Source organism: Giraffa tippelskirchi, chromosome X, assembly GCF_054371585.1.
Source record: "Giraffa tippelskirchi isolate mGirTip1 chromosome X, T2T-mGirTip1v1.2.pri, whole genome shotgun sequence".
Taxonomy (NCBI): domain Eukaryota; kingdom Metazoa; phylum Chordata; class Mammalia; order Artiodactyla; family Giraffidae; genus Giraffa; species Giraffa tippelskirchi.
In genome coordinates, this window is record NC_137289.1 from 14679458 (window position 1) to 14696007 (window position 16550).

General features: G+C 39.5%; 1 protein-coding gene and 1 pseudogene across 1 annotated transcript in view; both read left to right on the forward strand.

Annotated features, from left to right (window-relative positions):
• The window catches only part of FGF13 (fibroblast growth factor 13), an 833122-nt gene that overhangs the window by 160936 nt on the left and 655636 nt on the right, over positions 1 to 16550 (forward strand). The gene's annotated exons all lie outside the window — the stretch shown is intronic.
• On the forward strand, positions 7112 to 7365 carry LOC145535844 (small ribosomal subunit protein eS27-like pseudogene; annotated as a pseudogene).

Genomic DNA, 16550 nt, shown 5'->3' on the forward strand with positions numbered 1-16550 from the left:
TGTATGGTTGTTTGCTCGTCTGCCCTCTTTCTGTCCTCTGCGGCTCATTCAGGGCTACCAAGAGCAAGAACAGTCAACATCCAGGAAATTAACACTCTGGGCTTATCCCCCTTTTCCTGCAAAACTGGAAATTGATCCCTTTTTCATAGTCAGTGGCTTCTACTCTGGCTAATTCTTTTGTGGACCAAATCAACCTTTTGTTCACATGAAATGCAGGTAAAACCGACACTCACCTTATGTCTTCTCTCTGGAGAAAAGTGAGCGGACCCATTCATCAGTTGGGTAGGTAGTCAAATCATCTCCAAATTGGAGCGGTCCCAAGAACTTTCAGCTAGCAAAAGTATATGATTCTGTGGGTGAAGATCAGGACCCCTAAGCATTTTTGCAGTTTCCACCAACTGCCAAAAAATACTTGAAGCTCAGCCTCGAGTTCAGAGTCCGAAACCCCAATGTTTCACCACGAAGGAGAAGCCAGTGGCAAGTAGAATTTGATATTCGTTGTTCTTACATTCAGAAAAACACTAGTGGTTTTAAATATTACAAGCTGTAATTTTTAGAGGCCCCCAAACTCTTGCTCACTCTAGGTTTAGAAAAGTGAAAGTGAAAGTGAAGTCGCTCAATCGTGTCCGACTCTTTGCGATCCCATGGACTGTAGGCTACAGTCCATGGGATTTTCCAGGCAAGAATACTGGAGTGGGTTGCCATTTCCTTCTCCAGGGGATCTTCCCGACCCAGGGATCGAACCCGGGTCTCCCGCATTGTAGGCAGACACTTTACTGTCTGAGCTACCAGGGAAGCCCCCTAGGTTTAGAAGGCTGATCTAAATAAATAAAAAAATTAACAATAGCTTCTGCTTAAATTAGGTCTGTCTCAGTTTCCACGGCATCTGATCTGTTAGAATCAGTATTCTCACCTGGATCTGTGCTTAGCCTTTGGGATGGCACTGTTTGTTTTTAGGTTTATAGGACTAGCATTGCTCAGTGGATTCCATTACACTCTTGGAAATAGAGGATTTGTGGAAACTCATTGGTGGTGCTGTATTTGATTCCTGGCGTCAGTGTTTGGTCCTAGTCTTCACATGACTCTGTGGGTAACCGGGACTTGATAGAATCATAGATGATGAATTTTCAGCAAGTGCTTGGTCTCCGGCTACATTGATCTATAGCAGCTTCTGCAGGTCATATTCCCAGGCTGACCCTAATAAGCAGATACCCCAGGGAAATGATTTCGATGCAGAGAGTATGGAAGCACCTAGGGTTTGGACAAAGTGTAAATCTTCATTTTGCCCTACAAGAAATTTAACTGCAAGGGAAAAATCTTTTCATATGTCAGAGGGTCCACACTAAATGTATTTCCTCAAAAAAAATAGACATACAAACAGGTAGCCATACAAACAGTACCTTTTGTAGGCCTTCCTTAGAATGGGAAGAAAATATGATTAAACTGATAAGTGCAAATTTCCAAAGAAACTAGCAGGAAGGAAAGTGTAGACTTCTATGTTACAATATACATGACAGTGGGAAATGAAAGAATGTGTAGCAAGGTTAGCAGATGGAATGGCCTTAGTCCTTCTTTGGGCATATCATATCAAAATAATATTCCATTTAGAAAATACATATTCAAGTACCACATTTTATAATCACTCCCGACTCTCTAAGTTTTTTTATAGTGTCTTTTTTTCTTTAAATCAGGTGAAACCTTCTGTTAAACTTCATGTCTTCAGTTTCTTCTTAAAATTGTCTTATTTTTTAATCAGATTGCAATTGAAGCAGCATCTTTGGGAAGATCAATCTAGATAGATCTTCCCCCTTAGCTTACTTATCTTTCAAAGGAAAAGTCTACATGGGTACACTTCTTAATCTGGGCTCCATGGATGGGCTTCACGGCTGTCTCTAAACCCCGGGCAACTGTATGTAAGATTGTGTGTGTGTGCAAATACACATGTGCAGTGTTCTGAGGAAAGTGTCTATGGCTTTCCTCAGAATCTCTTATATTCACATAACCCCAGAAAATTGAGAATTTCTGATTTAGATGCTTTCTGAGTTCCTGTGACTCTAAAGTTCAAAGAGATTTGCTGAGCAGATTCATTACAGCTCGTCCTTAGTTGAGTGGAGGGTAATAGGAAATTCAACAGGTAGCCTGGCAAAGGCTGTATCATATTTGCCATTGTCAAGCATAATTGAAGGTCTAACTATGTAATGAGATAATCTACTGTGTGATCTTAAATTGGAGACAGAAAAAAGTAATAAAGATTAATAATTTGCACACCCAAATAATTTTAAGTTGTTTGGAACACTGAAAGATCTTCAAGTCCACTTTATTTTCAGTGCTGTTTATTATCATGCTAACTGCCCACTTCTCATTCTTTTTGCATTTCCGTGGATATTCCGTGGACTTTCAGAGTAAGCTACCCAAATACAGAATAAACATGTGAGGGAGACGAGATGAGAATGAAACTGACTATAATTGCAACTAGGTCAAATCTATTAATATGTGATATTTATGTCTCTGCATAGTTGAAGCTGCAAATCCTTTTGCATAACATTTCCTCTTGCTTTGATAGAAAATTTCTCACTCAAAATACTTCAAAACCAGCATTTTAATTTTTATCACTCCTGAAAATTTCATTCTTAACCAGAGAACCAAGTTATCGTGCTAAAATAGATGTCAGTGGATTACATCACTTTGCCTGGTGTGAAACTCTCTCTCTCTCTGTCTCTCTCATTAATTTCACTGCTGCCTATCAGAAGTGTACCTGTAAAGTTGGGGGCAATTAGAGGATACAGCTAATGAGAACCAAGGTCATGGAGTCTGTATCTGTAAGAGTATTAACTTCATTATGTTTCCTGGCCATGGACTGTACCCCAATCCTGGCCAGAGGACTCTTGGGGTCAAGGGAATCCAGGAAAGAGATGACTCAGTGTAAACCCATCCCCCATGACCAGAGAGACAGCTCAAAGAACACCCATTTCAGAATCTTCCAATGTCCAAGTTGGAAAGAATCTCAGGCCTCTTCTCCTTTCCTCCCCATCTGACATGCAGTAACTTTGTAAAAGGATTAGTCAGTCTTCTCTTGAGTACCTCCAGTGACAGAGAACTCATTGCCTTCCAGTGCCAACCATTCAATCTTTTTTAAAAAAAATTATTTTTTTGAAGTATAATCGATTTACAATATGTTAATTTATGCTGTACAGCAAAGTGATTCAGTTATATAGATATATATTCTTTTCCATTATGATTTATCACAGGATATTAAATATCATTCCCTATGCTATACAGTAGCCAACCATTTAATCTTGAAGCAGTTCTGATGAATTCTTTCTTATGTGAATTACAACCTGCTGTCATTCTGTAAACTGGTCCGAGGCCCTCCCTGTGAGATTAAAGGAATAAGACTCCAAACCAATCCTTTGAAAGTTGGAAAATAGCAAAAGAATTGAACTTAGGGCTTATGGTTGTCCCTCCACATGGCCATTCTTATTGGCTTTTGTCAGCAGAGAGAGTCCTTGGTCAGAGAAGCAAGCATTTAAGCAGAAGTTTTGTTTCTTTTATATAAGGGACTTGATATAGCATTTAGGAAGTGAGTTGAAATTCCCTTTCTATTTTTGAGGCCAGTTTCGTATGTAGCACACACAGATGGGTGATACAGAAAGGATCACTAGAGAGCTAGCCATCAGCCCTCAGCCGTCACAAAAACTTGCAATGGGGCACTGCCTCTGGGCTGAAGATTTTGATATTTATGAATAGTTCAGACCAATCTGTCATTGAGGGCCTATTGGAAAGACCTTTGAATGACACGATTGACTTTTAGTCCCATCAGAAGACATGTACTCGTTCATTCATCCTTTCAAAAGTCACTTATTTAGGGCTTTCTATGCCATAGATGTTATGGATATGATGATGGCCAGCTGGGGAGTATATATGTCAAATAAAGAATCACCCAAAGTAATAGATCATTCCAGACCGTGATTAGTGATAGAAAGGAAATTGACAGATTATACTCAGAACATATATCCTTCTCCAGGGGATCTTCCCAACCCAGGGATCGAACATGGCTCTCCTGCATTGCAGGCAGACTCTTTACCCACTGAGCCACCAGGGAAGCCCTTAGAACATATAACAGGTCTCACTTTCTTGAAAATTTCAAGGAAGTCTTGCCTGACGTTTGAGTTAATATTTAAGGGGTGAATAGGAATGAATAGTAAAGGATACAGAGATGGGGGAAGCATTGCAGGCACAGGCCCCATGGGAGAGAGGTATAAGAAGAAACACAGAATATTCAAGGAACTGAGAGAGCGCTGCTGTTGGTGAAATTCAGAGATGAGGATATGATATGAGGTGAAGATGGAGAGGTCATCTCTACTCTTTGCAGCAAATGCCATGAGCATTCCTCACCTTCAGTTCTTTCCTTGTTCTGTTCTTGTCCTGGGAACATTCTCCTGGTCATCCATCTCTTACACAAAGCCTTACTCATCTTGTTCTCTGAACTTTGGCATCCAGAAAGTGGGGGTGAAGGCAAAGGGCTCTCATGTATATTCAACACTTGCCATTCACCAAGCTGAGTCCTTTATACATATGATCTTTAACATCCCTATCTTAACACTGTGAGCTAGTGCCCTTTCCATCATCTTACCATGGGAGAAATTGGCTCTCAGAAATCCTGAGTCATTGGTCCAGTGTCAGATAGCTTAACAAATAAGCCCAGACGAAAATCAGGTTTGCCTGACTCCAAAGATTCTGCTCTTTCTCATGCATTGACTTGCTTGCAAGGTCACATTCAAAGAAAGAGTATTCTGAACATCAAGAAAAAAATGTGAAAAACAATGTAATTAGCATTACAGATGTTGTCTCAGAAGGAGCCAAAGGTCCCCATTCCAATCTCAGTGTGTCACACCTTCGTGAAATTCTTTCTAAAACTTCTTCCTCCATGTCTTTCTCTGTTACTTACCTACAGTGCAGATGTCCCAAACTCTCTCATTTTTTCTTCCCAGTCTTTCCAAAACTTTCCCCAAACCTAGTCTATGTTGCTGACTCTGGGCTTTCTTACTCTTAACTCTCATCTTCAGGATTTATTCATCTCTTTCTTACCGGTGCCCTTCTCCTCTGTCCAATGTTAATCCTTTGTGTGGTGTCAGTGATCAGGATGGCAGAAAAAGGATCTTTACAAATCAGGAGGAGCAGGAGATGACCTGAAGGTCCAAATGGTTTAATTTAGATAGTAGTTTGTTTTTTTTCCTTTACATTTATTTTTCTGTATGTATCCACTTCAAAATTCTTTCAGCTCTCAAGTGGTAAAGAATCTGCCTGCAATGCAGGAGACACAGGAGATGTGAATTTGATCCCAGGGTCTGGAAAATCCCTTGGAGAAGGGAATGGCTATTCTTGCCTGGAGAATTCCATGGACAGAGGAGCCTGGCAGGCTACAGTCCATGGGGTCACAAAGAGTCGGACACAAGTGAGTCCCCCCACCCCCGCCAACACACACACACACAAACACAGTAATAACTGTCCAAAGTGATCCATAGTTTGCTTTCTGTTTCCTCATCTTGGAGGAGTCCATTAGTGCCCACAGTCTTGAGCTACTCTGCCCTTCCCAGCATCTCCTTTGCAGCTGGATTGGCCATGGACTAGTTCTACTCTATGGAGTTTGAGAAGAAATGATATGTGTTACTTCTGCATTGAGATGTGTGAGTATCCAGTATGTCTTTTCCAAACTTTTCCCCCTGTTTGCTGTCTGTATAATACTAGGTGACCTTAAAGCCACCATATGGAAGCACTCTGAGTCCTTGAGTCATTGCTTAGAAGAGAATCAATCCACATTAGACTATAATGTGAGTGAGAAATAAACTGTTGTTACATTGTTTTAGTAGAGAGTGCTAATTAAGCTAATACTTTATTTTTAATATTTTAGTTAAAATCATTAATAAGTTCATAATTGTAATGAAGTCCACTTTATCAGTCTTTTCATCTGTAGTTAGTATTCTTTATGCTCTGTTTTAAATTTTTGTCTAACTCAAGGTCATGGAGACATTTTCTGATACTCTATTTTAGAAATTTTATTGTTTTGCCTTTTACATTTTGGTGTAACTAATATGTATAGCAAGTTAATTTTTGTATAAAATTTGAGGATCATGGTTAATTTTCCATATGGATATGCAATGAACCCAGCATCACATACTGAAACGACCATCCTTCTCTCACTGGGTTTCAGTAGCCCCTTCATTGAGTATCAGATATAGCACGTAGTCTTTAAAATGGCTTCATGTATCCCCACATTCTTTTCTTTTTTTTTTCCGGCTGCACATAAAGCTTATGGGATCTTAGTTCCCCCACCAGAGACTGAACCTGTGCCCTGGGCAGTGAAATGACAGAGTCCTAACCACTGGAACACCAAGGAATTCTTGTGACTCACCTCTAATGAACAGATATGGCAAAAGTGACTGGAGTCCCTTCTGTGATTAGGTTACAAAAGACCATGACTTCCATTTACCCTCGCTTTCTCTCCCTCTTCAGTAAAGAATTTCATATTCTCCCCTTGTAATCTGGTGTGTGCTGTGCTGAGGTTGGAGGGAAGGGATGTCATAGGTCTAATGGTCTAGTTTGGTTGATATTGTGCAGAATAAGATGACACTGGAAAGGCATCCCCCTGATACTTGGACTCTTAGAGGGAGCCTCGCCTGGTTACCTGCAGGACAAGACATCACAAACGAGTGCTCAGGTGCAAGATACAATCAAACCAAATTCCCTGGTGCTGCACTAGGTTGGGTCAGGATGCCTTGTATGTCAGAAAGGGGAGAGCCTACCCCATCTGAGTTACATGACAGGAAGCCAAATTTATCCAGATTTTGTTATCTGGAGTTAACCTTCTATCAGTAGCATTACCACATATAAAATTGACCTCTTTTTTCTGTTTTTATAAGACTCTGCTTAAGAAAAATCTGAGCTATAAAATTTCATTTTCCAGCAGCATCAATTTTCTGCAAGATAAGACATAAATCAAATAAATATTTCTTTGCCCCCCTCCTTTTCATCCTTCTCCCACCTGGACGTAAAACATGTATTTAGAATATAAACATGAGAGATGGGTAGATGGGGCTGTGAAAGAATCAACATGCCTTTGGCTAGAGAGTTACTACAGTCATCCTTGGAAAAGAAGGGAAACAAGATAAAAAGAAATGACTTGTTCAAAGTCCAAATTCTTATTTTATAGATGTAAAATATCCAGGTTGCTACAGTATTTCCATGGTCTGCAGCCATTCTCGGATAGTGGTCCTTTGTGGAGCTTGTTCAACAGAGTTGTACCAACCTACGGGAGGGAAGACCAGGCTCAGAGAAGGGTGTTCATTTAGAAAAAAGCAACGCTAATGACCCACACAACTTTCTGAATTTGAGTGATATCACAGACATCAGTTCCATATCAGTTCCTTATCAGTTCCATAATTCTACTTAATCTATCAAGATAAAGTAATTATGTTTAATTTTGGTAAGGGATACAGCAGTGACCTCCTGTTTTGGTATCAGCTTTTCAATGAAATGTTGATTATGGGCAAAAGTCAAGAACATCAATTTTCAGAGTCCAGAGAACATGCTTCTTTTCTTCTTGGTAAGTGAGCTAGTCCACTGCTGCTTCACCATTTTCCTGATTTAAGACCAAGGTTCCAGACACCAGAGATACAAGCCACAGTGGTGGCTGAAGTGTGGGTGACTTTTTACATGGACAATTTTCAATCAAACTACAGCCTGTCACTTTATTTCACAATTTCCTGGGGTTCTAGGAATTCCACAGCCTGCTAGTCCTGGCAGGAGGAGCAGAAGGTATTTTTCAGCCTCCATTTTGCCATTTATTCAGCTAATGTGCTTGGGCGCATCTTTATTCCTCTTCACCGGGCACGTGCCGCTGCTGACAGAGTGCCGGGGTCCCAGATTCCATCAGAGTCTGTGCAATGGGAAAGTCACATGAAAAAGAAGGGAGAGGTTCAGTCAAGTCTGTTTGGGTTGGGATATGTGCTTCTTATGAAGGATTGCCAGGGAGGGGAAAGCTTTAGGGAAGGACTTTGCCACTTCACACAAAAGCAAAATAAAGCAATTTCACTTCCATTTCCTAGGAGCATGGCACAATCCCAAGCCCCTTACTTCCTGTCATTTATTCCTCCCTACAACTCTGTGAGGCAGACACTATTATTTTAGATAAGAAACTGGGTTAGACACAGAGAGAGTAAGAACTGGTGTGCAATTCCATAGGTTGTAAGTCGTTAATCCAGAGTTCAAACCCAAGTCTGTCTGATTCCAAGGTCCATTCCCACAACTCACACAACACTGAGTTGTTATAGTAATAAGATGTTCAAGGGAGTGAAAAATGGTGCATTTTACAATGGGAAAGTATGCACCCATTACAAAAATGGTAAATATATGGAAAGATATCCAGTATATATTTTTGTTTATTTATATATTAAAAGTGCCTAACATTGACCTACTATGTGGCAGCCACAGTTCTAGGTGCTAGAGAATACAAATACCCTGTCTTCCCAGGGCCTGTTGCAGCAAGATTTGGCTCAAGCAATCACCTAGCACCAACACTGTTATTCCTGCCTACAATCAGTGCAGGGAACACAATAAATTGGAGCTGTGTGACTGGAGGGCATGTTTCAGCTTGAGTGGAGTAGAAGGACATCTCCGAGGAGGTGAGATCTAAGTGATGAGAAGAAAGCAGTCATTGTGCATTTTGGGGTTGGGGAGGACAGCAAGTACAAGCGCACAGAGAAGTGGAAAACATGTATGTCAACTGGGATGGAAAGAGGGGAATGGGGGCTCAGGTGTAGCGGGGCGACTGGGGACAGCAGTGGGGGACAGAGTGGTAGGAGATTTGAGGGCCTAGCGGGGGCCAGATCATACAGGACCCTGTAGGCCACATTAAGGAGTTTAGATTTTATTTTTAGTGTTATGGAAAACCACTGCTGTGTTGTAAGTAGGGAAGGAATATGATCTGGTTGCTTTGTAAGGACTGAAATGTGATAGTGCAAGAATGCAGCATTAAAGGGTATGGTGAGTGATGGCCAAAGGAGGTCAGCAAATATTCTTTCCTAAAAGCAATTATGCACTTCCCTGGTGGCTCAGACAGTAAAGAATCTGCTTGCAGTACAGGAGACCTGGGTTCGATTCCTGGGTCGGGAAGATCCCCTGGAGGAGGGCATGGCAACCCACTCCAGTATTCTTGCCTGGAGAATCCCATGGACATAGGAGCCTGGTGGGCTGCAGTCCATGGGGCTGCAAAAGAGTTGAGCATGACTGAGCACCTGAGCATGCATGCACAAAAGCAATTATAGCTCAGGCCCAAACTGATGAGACACCCATCTCTGGACCATGGAAATCGACAAAGGGCTTATAATAAATTTAGAATTGTTTATGGTTTTTTTAAGAAAAACTGAACCTCAGGTCAGAACAGTAGGAATTCAACGTTTTTAGTGTGGGGTTGCTTCTCTCTCCCCTCCATCTACTAGCACAGCTATTCTATTAGGGTAGGACCAGCCATACAAGCAACAATTTTGTGGTCAGAGTTGGCTGAATTGGTTTGGAGTGCAGCAGAAAAAAAACCCTGTGCTCCTAGGACTTGTAGGAAACAGAGCTGATTTTGGTGACAAATGAATGGGAGGATGACAGCACAGCCTGCCTAGCTAGACTGACAGACTAGCCTTAAACTCAAGTGGAAGATCCAGGAAATGAAACAACTGTGGTGGGCCTTGCCCAACTCCCATGTGTCCCTGGCAGTCTAGAAGGCCGTGCTCATGCTCAAAGCTGCCTGAATGCTGAGACAGCAGAGAGAGTCCTTGCTCCTCTTAAGTTCCTGGTGAAATGCAACAGAGGAGACATGAGAGGGCCTGATAGAAAATAGAAGCTGAGACATACTTGTAAACTGCCTGAACTTTGAATGTAACATCCAACCCACACAGAAATCCATCGGAAAAGGTGGAAGACTTACCTTCTCAGGATTTTTAAGCATATGTCTAACCAGTCCTTGGCTGCTCACAAGGATATGGTGACACAGGGCTGACCCCTAAGAGACAGGTTTAAAAATTAAAAACAGAATTTTCTAAAACCCGAGCAAAGACATTAGTAGCTACATGCTTTAGGGACAACAGACTTTACACAATGAGTCTAGAAAATCCATTAACTAAGTAACTAACAAAACATGTCCAACAATAGTCTCTGGGGAATCAATCTAGAGGTCCTACACTTTCGTTGAAAAATATCCAGTTTTTAGATAACCAACAAATGTCTCCTGTATTGCACAGAGAACTCTATTCAATATTCTATGGTAGCCTATATGAGAAAATAATGTGAAAAAGAATGAATATATGCATATGTATAACTGAATCACTTTGCTGTACACTGGGAACTAATACAACATTGTAAATCAACTATACTCCAATAAAATTTTAATTTTTAAAAGTGAAAAAAAATACCCAGTTTTGAACAAAAATGGTGAGACTTTCAAAGAAACAGCAAAGTGTGACCCATATTTAGAAAAAAAACAGTCAAAGAGGCTGACTCTGAGTTAGCTAAGATGTTAGATTTAGCACCAAAGACTTCAAAGCCACTGTTATAAATATGTTCAAAGAACTAAAAGGAATGATGTCTAAATGATTAAAATATGGTATAACAAAAATAACTCATCAAACAGAGAAACGAGAATCCTCATACAGTTGTGGTGAGGATGTAAAAGTGTTTCAGTCATTTTAGAATCAGCTCATCAATTTCTTAACATATCATGCAGCAATTTCACTCTTAGAAATCTGCCAAAGATAAATGAATACATGTACCCACACAAACATATGAGTTCAAATGCTAATACCATCATTATTCATAATGTCCAAAACTGAATATAATCCAGATGACCACCAATATGTACATAGCACATAAAATATGGCCTATCTAGTCAATGGAATATTATTTGCAATTATTGATAAAGGAAGTGAATAACTGGTATATGCAACAACACAGCTAAACCTGAAAAACATTGTGATAAGCGGAAGAAGCCAGGTACAAAAAAACTCTACATATTGTATGATTCCCTTTATTAAAATGCTATTAAAAGGAATATTTACAGAGACCTGAAGCAAATCAGTGGTTGTTTAAGGCTAGAGGTAGGAGTATGGATTAATTGTAAACATATAGGAGCAAACTGTTTGGGGTGATGGAAATGTTCTAAAACTGGATTGTGGTTCTGGTTGCAAAACTCTTTAACTTGACAAAAAGTCATTTTTAATGCTTACAATAGATGAATTTTATATTTGTAAATTATACCACAATATAAGTGTTAAAACTAAAATTAACATGTTTTTAAAGGCTGACAGAGGCCCAGTCTGGGAAGCATCTTTGCCCTAATGCACTGGAGACTCCTCTCTCCTGATGAGAGACGCCAGAGCAGGCGGGAGGCACTGGAAAACAGAATCCAGACAATGGCAAACAGTCAGATCTTGGAAACTTCTTTATTTTCATAGTTAAAAAAGTCTTTACCCCCACCCAGAGACACCAGAGAGGTTGGGGGCATCAATAAGTGGACCTCAACACACCCTTCCCTTCCCCTACTGGGAACACCTTGCAGCCTGACCTTATGAAACCCTCAGTCATCACTAGCAGGAAACTCAGGAAGCCCTAGGGGCACAAGATGAATGAAACAGACCAAAATAACACCACAGAGCCTCTGAAAACAAACTGCCGTTGGAACCACAGCCCACAAAATTAGGTCAAGACCTGCATGCTAAACTAAAACAGGGTGAATGCCTGCTGAAATCAAAGAAGTAATAGTTCTCAGAGTCCTAACATAATGAGCAAAATGTCCAGGATACGCTTGAAAACCACCCATCATCACGAGAACTAGAAAATCACAACTTGAGTGAGGAATAACAATCAACTGATGCCAACACTGAGATGAATCAGATGTTGGAATTATCTGACAAGGATTTCAAAGCAGCTCTCATAAAAATGCTTCTGCAATCAATTACAAATTCTCTTGAAACAAATGGAAAAATAGAAAATCTCAGCAAAAAGTAAAGTCATAAGAAAGAACCAAATGGAAATTGCAGAACTGAAAATTACAATAACTGAAATAAATAAATTGCTGAATGGGTTTAATAGTAGACTGAAGATGACAGAGGACATAACTTGAGGACAAACTGTACAAGTCACCCATTTTGAACAACAGAGAGAAAATAGACTGAAAGGAAACAAAGCCTGAGGGACTTGTGGGATTATAAAATATTCCAATGTTTGTACAATCAGTGCCTCAGAAAGATAGGAGATAAGGAGGCTAAAAGAGTATTTCAAGAAACAATGGCTAAAAAGTTCTAATTTGGCAAAAGACACAAAGCTACAGACCCAAGAAGCTAAGTGCATCATAAATAGGAAAACCAAAGAAAGATAATAAGACACGTCATAATTAAACTTTTGAAAAATAAAGACAAAAAAATTCTCAAAAGCAGCCTGAGAGCCATAGCATATTACCTATAGGGGCACACCAATTCAAAAATGTATTTCTCATCTGAAAACAGAGGCCAGAAGTGACACAACATTTTTCAACTGCTAAAAGAAAAGAATTGTCAACAGCAAATACTGTTTCAGGTATCTTTCAGGAATGAAGAGAAAATAAAAATGTTTTCAGGCAAAGGAAAACAGAAAAGAATTTATCACTATCAGACATACCATTAAATATTGGTTAAAGGAAATTCTTCAGACAGAAAGATAATGATAAAAGAATGAAATTTGAAGCATCAGGAATGAAGAAAGTACAATGGAAAGAACAGAAGTGTGAGCACATATATTATCCATTTCCTCAGGAGTTTTATAGTGGTTAAGTCAAATATAACAGTATCTAATACTCAAAACAGTAATATTTAAAAGTGGGGAGGGTAGAAAGACCTAAATGGAAGTGAGGTTTCCAAATTGGAAATGGTAAAAAGTTGATACCAGTAAACTGTTATAAGGCACATATTTATTTATTCTTTTAAATTTATTTATTTGGCTGCATCGGATCTTAGTTGTGGCACACAGGATCTTTAGTTGCAGTGTGTGGGATCTAGTTCCCTGACTAGGAACTGAACGTGGGCTCCCTGCATTGAGAGTGTGAAATCTTAGCTACTGAACCACCAGGGAAGTCCCTAAGGCACATATTTATATTGTGATACACCAAGCAACCACTACACTTGTGTAGTGAAAACTACACAGAGAGAGCCTTAAAAACACTGTGAATGCATCAAGATAGATAGTAAAAAAATGTCTAAGCTGCCCACCGGAAGGGGAGAAAAGAAGAACAGAGAAATGAGAACCAGAGGAATTAACTAAAAAAAACAAATAATAATAAATTCAAGTGCTAATAATATATCCATAATTACATGAAATATAAAAGGTGTAAATAAAACAATTAAAAGAAAAAAGATCAGACAAGTAAAAAACCATGACACAAATATAAACTCCTTAGATAAACTTTAATGCTTTTTATAGTTTCTTGAGTTTGGAACTTAGGTTATTGATTTGAGACCTGTGCTTATTTCTAATGTAAGCATTTAATGGCTTAAATTTCCTTCTCAGCACTATTTTTCAATGTCATAAGTAAATTCATTGGCATAAATAAGTTGAAAGTAAAAGAATGGGGAAAGATGCAAATGCAAATATTGAAAAACCAGTGGCTATAGTAATATCTGATAAAATAGACTTCTATTTAAAAAGTTACTACAAAGAAGGACATTGTTTAATAGGATCAATCAGTCGGGAAGATATTACAATCCTAAAAGTGTGCATACCCAAAATCAGTCTCAAAATACATGGAGCAAAAATTGATGAAGTTGAAAATAGAAATAAGCAAGTCCAGTATTATAGTTGGGAACTTTAAAACCTCCCCTCTCAGCAATGGATAGAACTTCCTCACAGAAAATCAACAAAGATATTAAAATTTTGAACAATGCTATCAACCAATCAGAATCCAATTGACATATACAGAAGATTCCATCCAATAACAGCAGAATGTACATTTTTGTCAAGCATATGGAAAGGGAAAGGCCCAAGGATAGATAAAATAATATTGATAAAGAATAAAGTGGAAGGAATAGCTGTACCTGATAATAAGGCTTACTCTATAGTCCCCGCTTTCCTGGTGGCTAGGATAGTAAAGAATCCACCTGCAGTGCAAGAGACCTGGGTTTGATCCTTGGTTCTGGAAGATCCCCTGGAGAAGGGAATGGCAACCCACTCCAGTATTCTTGCACAGAGAATTCCATGGACAGAGGAGCCTGGTGGGCTACAGTCTATGGGGTTGCAAAGAGTTGGACACGACTGAGCGACTTAATAAACATAGCTACAGTAATCAAGATAGTGTAGTATTGGTGAGTGGATAGATAAACACATTGGTCAATGAGATAGAATAAACAATCCAGAAAGAGACCAACACAAATCTGCTCAGTTGCTTTTAACAAATGCTCAAGAGTGATTCAGTGGAGGGATATCCTTCTCAGCAAGCAGTGCTGGAACAATTGGACATCTTCAGGCAAAAGCCGACAGCAAAAACTTTCACCTAAATCTCATACTTTGTACAAAAATACCACAAAATGGATCACAGAACTAAATGTAAAACAGAACTATAAAAGCTTTAGAAAGTACACTGTTGTTGTTCAGTCGCTAAGTCCTGTCTGACTCTTTGCAACCCCATGGACTGGCATGCCAGTCTCCCCTGCCCTTCATTATTTCCTGAAGTTTGGTCAGATTCGTGTCCATTGAGCCGGTGATGCTATCTAACCATCTCATCCTCTACTGCCTGCTTCTCCTTTTGCCTTCAGTCTTTCCCAACATCAAAGTACTTTCCAATGAGTCAGCCAAATTACTGGAGCTTCAGCTTCAGCATCAGTCCTTCCAATGAATAGTCAGGGTTGATTTCCTTTAGGATTGACTAGTTTGATCTTCTTGCTATCCAAGGGATTCTCAATTTCTGGAAATAAGCAAGGTGACAATATACAGCCTTGATGTACTCCTTTTCCAGTTTGAACCAATCCATTGTTCCATGTCTGGTTCTAACTGTTGCTTCTTGTTTTACATACTGGTTTCTCAGGGGACAGGTAAGGTGGTCTGTTATTCCCATCTCTTGAAGAATTTTCCACAGTTTGTTGTGATCCACATAGTCAAAGGCTTTTGTGTAGTCAACAAAGCAGAAGTAGATGTTTTTCTGGACTTCTCTTGCTTTCTCCATTATCCAACCGATGTTGGCAATTTGATCTCTGATTCCTCTGCCTTTTCTAAACCCAGCTTGTACGTCTGGAATTTCTCGGTTCACATACTGTTGAAGCCTTGCTTGGAGAATTTTGAGCATTGCCTTGCTAGCGTGTGAAATGAGCACAATTGTACAGTAGGGTGAACATTATTTGGCATTGTCTTTCTTTGGGATTGGAATGAAAACTGACCTTTTCCAGTCCTGTGGCCACTGCTGAGTTTTCCAAATTTGCTGACATATTGAGTGCAACACTTTAACAGTATCATCTTTTGGGATTTTAAATGGCTCAGTTGGAATTCCATCACCTCCACTAGCTTTGTTTGTAGTAATACTCCCTAAGGCCCACTTGACTTCACACTCCAGGATGTCTAGCTCTAGGTGAGTGACCACACTACAGTGGTTATCTGGGTCATTAAGACCTTTTTTGTATAGTTCTTCTGTGTATTCTCGCCACCTCTTCTTAATCTGCTTCTGTTAGGTCCTTACCATTCCTGTCCTTTATTGTGCCCATCCTTGCATGAAATATTCCCTTGATATCTCTAATTTTCTTGAAGAGATCTCTAGTCTTTCCCATTCTATTGTTTTCCTCTATTTCTTTGCATTGTTCATTGTTCTTATCTCTCCTTGCTATGCTCTGGAACTCTGCTTTCAGTTGGGTACATCTTTCTTTTCCTCCCTTGCCTTTTGCTGTGATCCTTTAAGGGGAGAAAGTACATAGGAGACAATATTTAGGAACTTTGGCTAGACAAAGAGTTTGTAGACTTGAAACCAAAAGCATGATCCATAAAAGGAAAAATAGGAAAAAAATTAAAAACTTGTTCTGTGAAAGTCTGTGTGAAGAAGATGAAAGATAAACTATAGATTGGGAGAAAATATGTCTAAACAACATATCTGACAAGGGACTAGTATCAAGAACATATAAAGAGCTCTCAAGACTCAGCAGTTAAAAAAAAATCTTGTTGTAAAATGACCAAGAAACATTTTACAAAAGTGGATATACAGATAGCAGAAAAGCATATGAAAAGATGTCCCACGTCATAAGGAAATACAAATTAAAACCAAAATGAAACATCACAACACATCTATCAGAATGGCTAAAAGAAAAACCAGTGACAACACCAAATGATGGTGAAGATCACTTCTGTATTGCTGTGTGAATGCAAGTAAATGGTAGCTACTTTGGAAACTAGTTCTTTCAAAACTAAAAATATGGGACTTCCCTGGAAGTCCAGTGGTTAAGACTCCGAGCTTCCATTGCAGGATGCACGGGTTCAATCCCTGGTCAGGGTAATAAGAT